At 34.1% G+C, this 9,620-nt stretch overlaps 1 long non-coding RNA gene across 1 annotated transcript; it reads left to right on the forward strand.

Moving 5' to 3' along the window:
• Nucleotides 1-5,373: 5,373 nt before the first annotated feature.
• LOC117123698 lies at nucleotides 5,374-7,708 on the forward strand. Its single transcript, XR_004447874.1, has 3 exons — nucleotides 5,374-5,503; nucleotides 6,344-6,430; nucleotides 7,271-7,708. It is a non-coding gene; the product is annotated as an uncharacterized LOC117123698 (long non-coding RNA).
• Nucleotides 7,709-9,620: the final 1,912 nt, after the last annotated feature.

Raw genomic sequence — 9,620 nt, forward strand, 5'->3', positions numbered from 1 at the left:
GTTTCGTTACCGGTTGGTACATTTCTTACAAACATTCAGCCAAAGGCCGGTGAAAGTTGAGACGGCAGCCGTGTTTTTATCTATGTTTGCCATCCTTATGTGTGCCATCTAAAAGGAATTGCGTTTTAATTTAAATCTCCGAACTTCTGAAGCTGACATATCCTATGAATGTAGGCTTGTAATGCAGGTTACAATTTAAAAACGGGTGGGACTCATTCAAAAATTCGAGGGGGTTCGCTAGAAAACAGGGGGGTTCGCTAGAAAAGGGGGGTTCGCCCGAACCATAAAAACCCCCCCTGGCTACGGGCCTGTATATATGCATGTATGTGTGTATGTTTGTATATGAAAATATAAATCCCGAGTATTATTTTATTATTATTATTGTTATTATTATAATTATCTGGCGGCCGCCACTTATTTATTGGTACCTATTTAGCGGTGCAGCATTATCTCGATGTAGAACCGGCCTCCGTAGCAAACTGTAGATGATGAAAAAAATATTATGCGTACAGGACTAGGGAACAGTGTAATTTCTGTTCTGTGGTTCGTAGTTATCTCACTGAACAAAATCATCAATTCTTTCTTGTATTCACTTGAGTGATAATTAATCAGGTGTGTGTTCTTATTAAGTAGTTTTATCTATATGTAATAAAGTCCAAGATGAAACATTTTCGGAGAACAAAATCTCCATAAGGCTCTAGCCCAAGCCAGGATGAAAACTATTGTTGTCAGAACAAATTCTACATTATGGTTTTATGGGCGTCTTTTGCAGTCTTTCTGTGTTTTTATTACTAGATGAAAAATCCCCCAAGGGAATTAGTCCACCCAATGCTCTCCCGTTCCAAACCAGATGCAAAGTGGTATGTATATACGTGTATCGTATACACGTATCGTTGTTTACCTACATTATATTTGCTTTACCACGATTATACGGTGGCATCAAGTACTGTTTCCCAAAAACTTTTTTCTTTATAGTTATAATATATTTAATAATAATTATTATCATATTTATTATTATTATCATGATTATTTTTATATTACTACTATCATTATCATCATAAGTTTTAATATTGAATTTTTTTTTTCATGGTTTCTTTTTTATTATTAATGTAAATATCTTTTGCTTTACTGTAGGTAATATACGCTTGTTATATGATGTTTTGGATACAATAGCAGACATTTTTTAATATTTTGTATACCGACATGCTTCACGATTGATTTACCCCTAATGAAATTTTAACCACAAAACTATAATAACGAAATGATTTGTCCTGGGCGGGGGACCGACTAATTAACCAACCATCGACACGCATCTTATTCATGAAGTATGTAATTATTCAGCATTAAAATACTAAAAGTGCAATTATTTTCTTGGACCGTCTGTCCCTGGGCTCCACCATGGAGCCTTCGCAACTTCTTAGCGTAGTTAACAATCTGAGAGATTTGAAATGCATGACTACAATAGTTGGGTGGGGAGGCCCCCTAGGTCCAGGGAAGGAACCCCGGGATTCAGTCACATAATCAACTGTTGGTTGTGACAACTCATTGCATTAAATGACAATTCATCGCAATTTGATCTTTTATAAAATCAATTAGTCCAATTAGATCATAAATTTAACAATTATTGTTATGGTGGGTGATAAATTATCGCTTTTAATATGTCTATTGAATCTATGCATATTATATCAATTTTTATTTTCTCTTTTTAATGAACTTAAATATGATATAATTATATTATCTAATTTTTAAAACGTAAACGTGGCTATATTGTTCTTATAAAACCTGCATCACAATCAGGGTATGACGGTTCTCTTTAGCTGAGAATCCACATACAGTTATGTATGGTACTTCGCAAAATAGTATTGATAATGATAACAATAATGAAATCGCATCATCAGTCATTGGACAATACATGCTAATTAGCAGTACGACATGCGTAACCTCTTAATTTTGTCTCTTAACACGAATTCAATGATTGAAATGTATATATATCTGTCTCTTATACACATCTTAATAAAAATAATAATAATAATAATTATTATCGTATATATATATATATATATATATATATATATATATATATACAGACAATTACATACAATGTGTATGGAATTAAATTGAAAGCTAGGATCATAAAGCCTACTGTATTTTCTGGAGGCACCGGGGGTGGGCGAGCTTTCCCCGTTGGGTAGAAAACCACAATTCGTCGGGGGAAAAAAATTATATGTATTTTTTACATATTAGTAGACTAAAATCGGTTAAATAAGCCTTTCAAACCCCTAAATTGTCAAAGCTTTGTGGGCCCCCTGGACCACTTTCGAAATAATTTGAGCGACACCCGAATACGCCGTTTGCTCTCGTCGGGGACATCTGTTCCTCGTCGAGGACATCTCCCCCACCCCCTTTCAAGCAAATCCTGGCCCCACCCCTGTGCCTGTCGTTACCGCAACAAATTCCTACTCAGGAACTGCTAATTTCCATGCCCACTTTCTACAATTCTCACACCCAACACTTATAATATACCTGCTCCTAACGAAACAACTTTCTCCAACCTGTAAATTGCACACCACGTATATATACCATTCCTACAGCTCATCCACTCAGACCTGTTTGTTTAAATTAAATTTTTCACTTAAATCGTTTACAATCGCGAAATAGTATGTATTATACGCTTGTTATATGGTTTGGATACAAAAGCAGTGCTTTGTATATACCAGCATCCGTCACGATTGATTTACCTCTAATAAAGTTTAACCACAAAACTATAATAACGAAATGATTTCTCCAGGGCGAGGGACCGACCAATATAAGCAGCCATCGACAGGCCGACAAAGCTAGTTAAGATGTTTAAAGCACGCATTTTATTCATAAAGTATTTATTATTCAGTCTTAAAACACTAAAAAGGCAATTATTTTCTGGGACCCTCTGTTCCTGGACCCCACCACTGGGGTCTTTGACACTCCTTAGCGTAGTTACCGACCTGAGAGAATTGAAATGCGTGACTACACCAGTTGGGTGGGGGAGGCCCCCGAGGTCCAGAGGCGGAACCCCGGGTTTCATTCATATAATCAACTATTGGTTGTGAAAATACATGCGCACCACTCACGACTACTAGATTCTACTAAGTCGTGGTTGGCTTGGTTGTTTTGATCGGGAAAGAAAAATTATCTCGGTGAATTGATTCTCGAACGAGATAACGAAAGCTCTCTAATGACTCAAGATTCTGCATGGCATGACCGTTTTTATATTTTTGATAAAACCAATTTCTTCTAATTTTAAATACATTTTCCCCTGAATTCTTGATATTCGTTATCACGTATACCAATTGAAAAACTCGTTACTATTACTTCGTTGCGATTAGCAATATACGTGTTTTATATTTTTTTAGTACATTACTTCGTTGTAATGAGCAATTACTGATAGGCCTCTATTATATTTTTTGGATAGAAAAGAATTTGTTTTTTTATGTTTTGTAAAATCGGCATCCGTCACGATTTAATTACGCCAAATTGTTGACAAGAAGGACGAAATTATAATGATTTGTCCAGGGCAGGGCCGATCAGTCGATAGACCGACCGATCGACAGAGGTAGTATGCGTAAGTACGCATCTAAATATTCAGTATTCAATCGTTTAACACCAAACACGCAAATTTTTCCGGAGCCTTCGACACCCGGGCCCCCGACTGCGGGCCCTTGGCGGTCCCTGGCCAAGCTTACAGTTGCTCATGTCATTTTAAGAACTCGTGATTAATTACGGCTGTCGCATTTTTTTTTTTTTTTTTTTTTTTTGGACACAAATTGTGTATGTGTTTTGTATTACCGACATCTGTCACGATTTAATTATACCAACAAACGTTTAAGTGAAAGATAATAAATAACGAAAGAATGATTCGTCGTGGGAGAACTGACCAACCGACTGACAAAGCTAGTAAACCATGCATCTATAATTATTCATTATCAGTCTGGTCTTTTAGAACGCAAAAACGCGATGTTTTTCCTGTGGCTTTCGGCCCCTGGACCATGCCTGACGTCCTTGGCCCAGCCTAGACTTACGCACGCAAAAAATGTTGCGCCATACGGACCTGTTTTATCAGAAATAACCATTAATCGTGATACAAAGGAAACCACTTCAAAATCATGCTGATTAAACACGGACACATGGTAAGCCGAACGCACTCTGTCTTGTACACGTACACGTAAAATAACGCAATTTTTCAGGGCCTTCGGCCCCTGGAGTCCAATCGGGGTCCTTCACTGCCACCAGTCTAAGTAGCTCACTTCGCTCGCCACTGACCCCTGCCCCTTCATTCCATCTTGGCTGCGCCCGGGTTTTCAGAGTTTGTGGTACACATTTCCATAGCCGTCGGAAGCATTTTGCAAGTGGTCCGGCCATTATAAGAGCGGGATGCGGAGAGTCCATACCCACCTCAGCTTCACCATGGTTGGGCTGTGGAGCGAAAATTTTAGGAAATGACACTGTTATATAGTAAAATTTATCATCATCACATCACAATTATATTCAAAATGAAGCGCCAACAAATTTCTCATGAACTTTTATCATCGATTTTCGGCAACCATAGAGAGCTACCGGTAACTAATATGTGTGATGATGCGACCATAGAAAATTAGACTTAAGAACATTGTCTTTGATGTATTTACTTTACTTTATCACTTCAAAGATAATATGTACGCCCACATCCATCTCAGCCACACCATGTTTGGGGCTGAGGTTCGAAAATTGTGGGAAATAGTACCTCTAGATGGCCGGAAATATCACTTTTATATAGTAACATTCGTCATCATCAAATTGCCATTATAGTAAAAATGAAGCGCCAACAAATTTCTCATGATCTTTTTCATCGATTTTCCGCAAACCAGAGATGCGTGATGTACCATAGAAAATAAAACTTAAAAACATTGTCTTTGATGTATTCACTTTACATACTTCAAAGCGGTGAGTCCACACCCACCTCAGCCTCATCATGTTGGGAAATAATACCTCAAGATGGCCGGAAATGACACTCTTCAGGCGCGGATCCGCACCCCTCACCTCCCCCTCCCTTTTTTTTTAGGAAAGTCAAAACAAAAAAAAAAGAAAAAGAAAAGAAAAAGGAAAAAGAAAAAAAAAAGAAAAAATTGACCGCCCAAAAGGCCTCAGATGTTATTTTCGGACATCTAGAACACAAAAATTTCGCGGGGGTATGCCCCCGGACCCCCTAGAGTATTGTTTTATTATTAATATTATTAATATTATTATTATTATTATTATTATTATTATTATTATTATTATTATTATTATCATCATCATCATCATCATCATCATCATCATCATTATCATCATCATCATCACCCTCATCATCCTCATCTTCATAAAGAAATGGCGGATTAGAAAAATAATAATGAACTGTTTTGTTTATACCACTCCAGGTGGCATTTTACATATAAACAATACTGAATGGAGTAGAAAGACTACGAAGGAGACTTTATAATTAACAACAAATGTGAGTACAGTATTGAACATTTTTCATCGTTAATTCAATAGTCAATTTGGAATTCTGTCATCATTCTATGGTTATTGTTTTTACTAAGTGTGTTAGGCATTGAAGGCATTGACAATTTCCTCGACAGAAGCATACACTGACATGGCTGCATTCTATTCAACAACAACATACATTCCAAGTGACTCGCTAAAACCATCGAATACCTGAAACTGGCTAAAGAAACGTTATTTACAGTAATTAAAGTTTGGGGCTTGTTAACTTCCGTTCGTTGTTTACTTTGTAGATTCGTATCTTTTTTCATTGACATGAAATTTATTACCAAAAATCTTATAATTATCTGGTGCACAACTTTTAATCTTGAATAATCGAAATTTATTACCGTATAGACTGACAAAAATATTTTCTATATTATTTTTAAAGGACAGCGAAAGTGATAGAGGTGGGCCCAAATGACACCGTCTTTATCAATATTGATACTAATATCTTCATGGATGTGTACCGCCATATGTCGATATCAAATATAGCTACAGTGACGGATCCATAAATTCGAATAAAGGGGATCTAGGGGGGAATTTCACATGTGGATTTTTCTCCATTTTTGAACTAATTTTGAATCATTTAGGTGGGGCCGGTTGCACACTTTCACTTTTCGAATATTCTTAAAATTACACTACCAGCCAATTTAAGAGTCTATGTATATATAAAAATAAAACACTGGTATAGTTTAACTGTCTGTTAGTTGAGAGGAAAACAATTTTATCATTGATATATTTAATTGTAAGTTTGTAACTTACTTAAATATAATTATTCAGTTATGAAATTAAATTGTTTGTCTTTCAGCTCATGACTGGAAGTGTGTGTTTAAATTGAACCTCATTGGAAATGGGCTGGACTCCGGCCTAACGGGCGTTCCTGGTGCTCATCACGGTAATTTTTACTTTTCTTGATCTCAGTCCGATTTGTTATCTTGCTTTTGCATGTTGAGCATCAAATAAATTAAGTCAATCATTCAAAAAATATTATATCATGAAAAATGTTTGTATGAAGATTATAATTATAATATTATGTTTATTGTTTGAATATACTGTATTTATGTATTTATGAATCTATATGTTCATTTCTATCGAATAGTACACTTTTTATAAATTTTATTTACCCATGGTATTCGGAATGCTAACATAATTTGTTTGCACTTTTGCGATCTACTAGTCCTACCCAATACCATGTATTTAATAATACACATCATTCCGTGGTATGATGATACTACTATAATAATTAATATTTAATATGATAATGCCGATGATAAGAATTGTGAAGTACTTTTATGTTGTATCAGCAGCATTGTAAATTGCTATAACTGAATACGATAATGTTCAGGTTGGGGTGCTCATTATTTTTTCAGAGGCGGATTTAAGGGGTATGAGTGGCATCCGGCCTGCCCATTCCACCCACCCTAAATCTTTTAAAATGGTAAAAAAATTGAAGAAAAAAGAAAATTACATTCAAATTTAAAATCTGAAAGTACCATTTCTGGCCATCTAGAGGTGCCATAATCGAAACGTTTCTTACCTCAGCCCCAACCATGGTGGGGCTTAGGTGGTGGGAACCCTTCATCTGGCAAAGTCCCTCCCCGTGGGCCCCCTCTATTTCAAACCTATTGGCTCTGCCTCTGTTTTTATTTATATATCATGTTTTGATGATACTCCGTTATAATTCTTTCTCTGTTTCCTAATCTTTTCTCAATATTTTTCTATTCCAATGATGTAGCAAAAGAAGACACAACTATCAGAAAAGAATGTCCGGACTCAATCGTGAAAGGCAACAGAACTTACCAATTATTCATAGATAGCTAAAAATTGTGTCACTCATCAAGCTTCCTGTAAAAATTCTGGATATGAAATTAATTAAAATATAATGTAGATTTTATTTTTTAAATGTTTTCCTCTGCAATAATCATCTCAAAAATAATGTTAGCAATATGTATTAATTCTTGTAGGCTTTATGTTTAGTAATAGGCCTATTGTATTATTACTGCTAATGTTTATCTTATTAATAGAGAAAGTAACCCGTTTGTTGTAAAGAATATAGATATATATAATAAGATGTAACATTTTGAGGATAAAAATCAGATTTATTGATTTTTTGCCGGATGTACATGATATAGGACTACAGTATATAAATATAAAATGTATATATATATATATTTATATATATATATATATATTTATTTATTTGTTTATCACAACTTGATTTCAATGTTTGAAAATAAATACGGTACCATATTGAAATGGAATTGTGCATTTCTTCTCATCTTATTTAATGTCTATGTTTACTGTAATAAATTCGATAGCTAAACTACCCTTATTATAATAAACTTATAAGCTTATATAAATCCATCTATTATTATTATTATTATTATTATTATTGTAAGCTTACCCCAAAAGTGAAGAATTGCTTCAATATGTGCTACTTTATCTAATAAACTAGCAATTCTTTCGAGGACACCCTCAACAAAAACATAAAACCGGAAATGACGTGGTTGCTAAGCAACAAGCTTATGCATAATCATGAATATTCAGTGCCACCTGTTCTAATTAGACTAACAATAAAATCTTTTTGGTCGATTTTGTCAAAACTGAGCTAAAAGTTTTTATTGTTAGTCTAATGAGCACAGGTGGCACTGAATATGCATGAGCTGTAGCCTAGCAACCGACGTCATTTCCTGTTTTGTAAAATTCGACAGCACCTTGCTATGAAAAGTTTCGTAATTTGTTGGTGTCATGTGAATATAGGCCTATTTAAAAAGAGTGTTTATAAGATATAGTAGCCTGTAATAGTAATAATAGCCTGTAATAGTAATAGTAGCCTGTGATTCTAATCGAAGTGATTATAATATATTTAATTCGATTCTATACTGATTAATAATCATGAAATATATATTATTATTAATGCAATTACGACAAAGGAAGTACACACAATGATGTATTATAAATTACACTACAGTTTACCTTTATTTCTTACATACTCGCAAACGTTACATCGGAACTATATAAATGTAATATAAATAGAATATAAACATTCTAGTTTTATATAATATAATAATATATATAATGCTTAGGCCTAATTATATTTAAGTATGTAATATCGCTCGAGAATTACTTGTTCGTTGTATAAGAAACATAATTGGCAACTTTGATTAATTTCCGGAGATCCAGTGATATAAATTCTAATAATATCCGCGCACGATTATTTGTAGAAGTAAGACCACATAAATCCGGCTATTGATAGCATCTTGTGTTCCGGCAATTTGTTACACATCGTGTTCCGTTGAAAATGATTGTACATCGACCTCGCACTTATTGATGGATCGGTAGATTTGACCTGAGACACTGAAATAAAAGAGATTGAACTAGTGAGAAATACATTCAAAATATTTTCATTTCGACATCTGTGTTAAGTAGTCCTAAAACACTTTTTGGAAACTTTATAACATTCATACTTTCATTAAGTATAGTAATACAAATTCAGAAAATAAAATTGATTGTTACATTATGTAAAGTGTACATGTTAATAAAGCGTTATTTTAATATGAGTGGGTGAGTGCGCTCCCCAAAATCCCACCCCAAATAGAAAAAGTCCAAATTTTAAAGACCGTCGAAAATATACTGAATACACATCTTTTATTTGTAATAAAACTTAAAAGTGAATATTAAATCTTAACATTGTAAGCAATACTCTATCGGACCCTGTATCGTCCTATAATAACCAGGCTGCGGTCCAACCTGCTTTTCCCCTTCACGGCATCTGAAGTTTTAGGTGACCCTCCCCATTTGGTATGATCATTACATCTTACGTTCCTATTTGAGATTGTTATTATTTATCTTATATAGCAATTCGATAGACGATTTAGATTTTCTCTACATCGTATCCTGATATATATATATGTGTATATATAATATATATATACTTATATTTACATATATACAAATACACATATATACATATACACATATACGTATACATACATACGCATATACACACATATACATATACATATATATATATATATATATATATATATATATATATATATATGCCTATATGAATAATAAAATAA

This window comes from Anneissia japonica, unplaced genomic scaffold, assembly GCF_011630105.1.
Source record: "Anneissia japonica isolate Jap-2015-1 unplaced genomic scaffold, ASM1163010v1 scaffold287714_len2871179_cov188, whole genome shotgun sequence".
NCBI lineage: Eukaryota > Metazoa > Echinodermata > Crinoidea > Comatulida > Comatulidae > Anneissia > Anneissia japonica.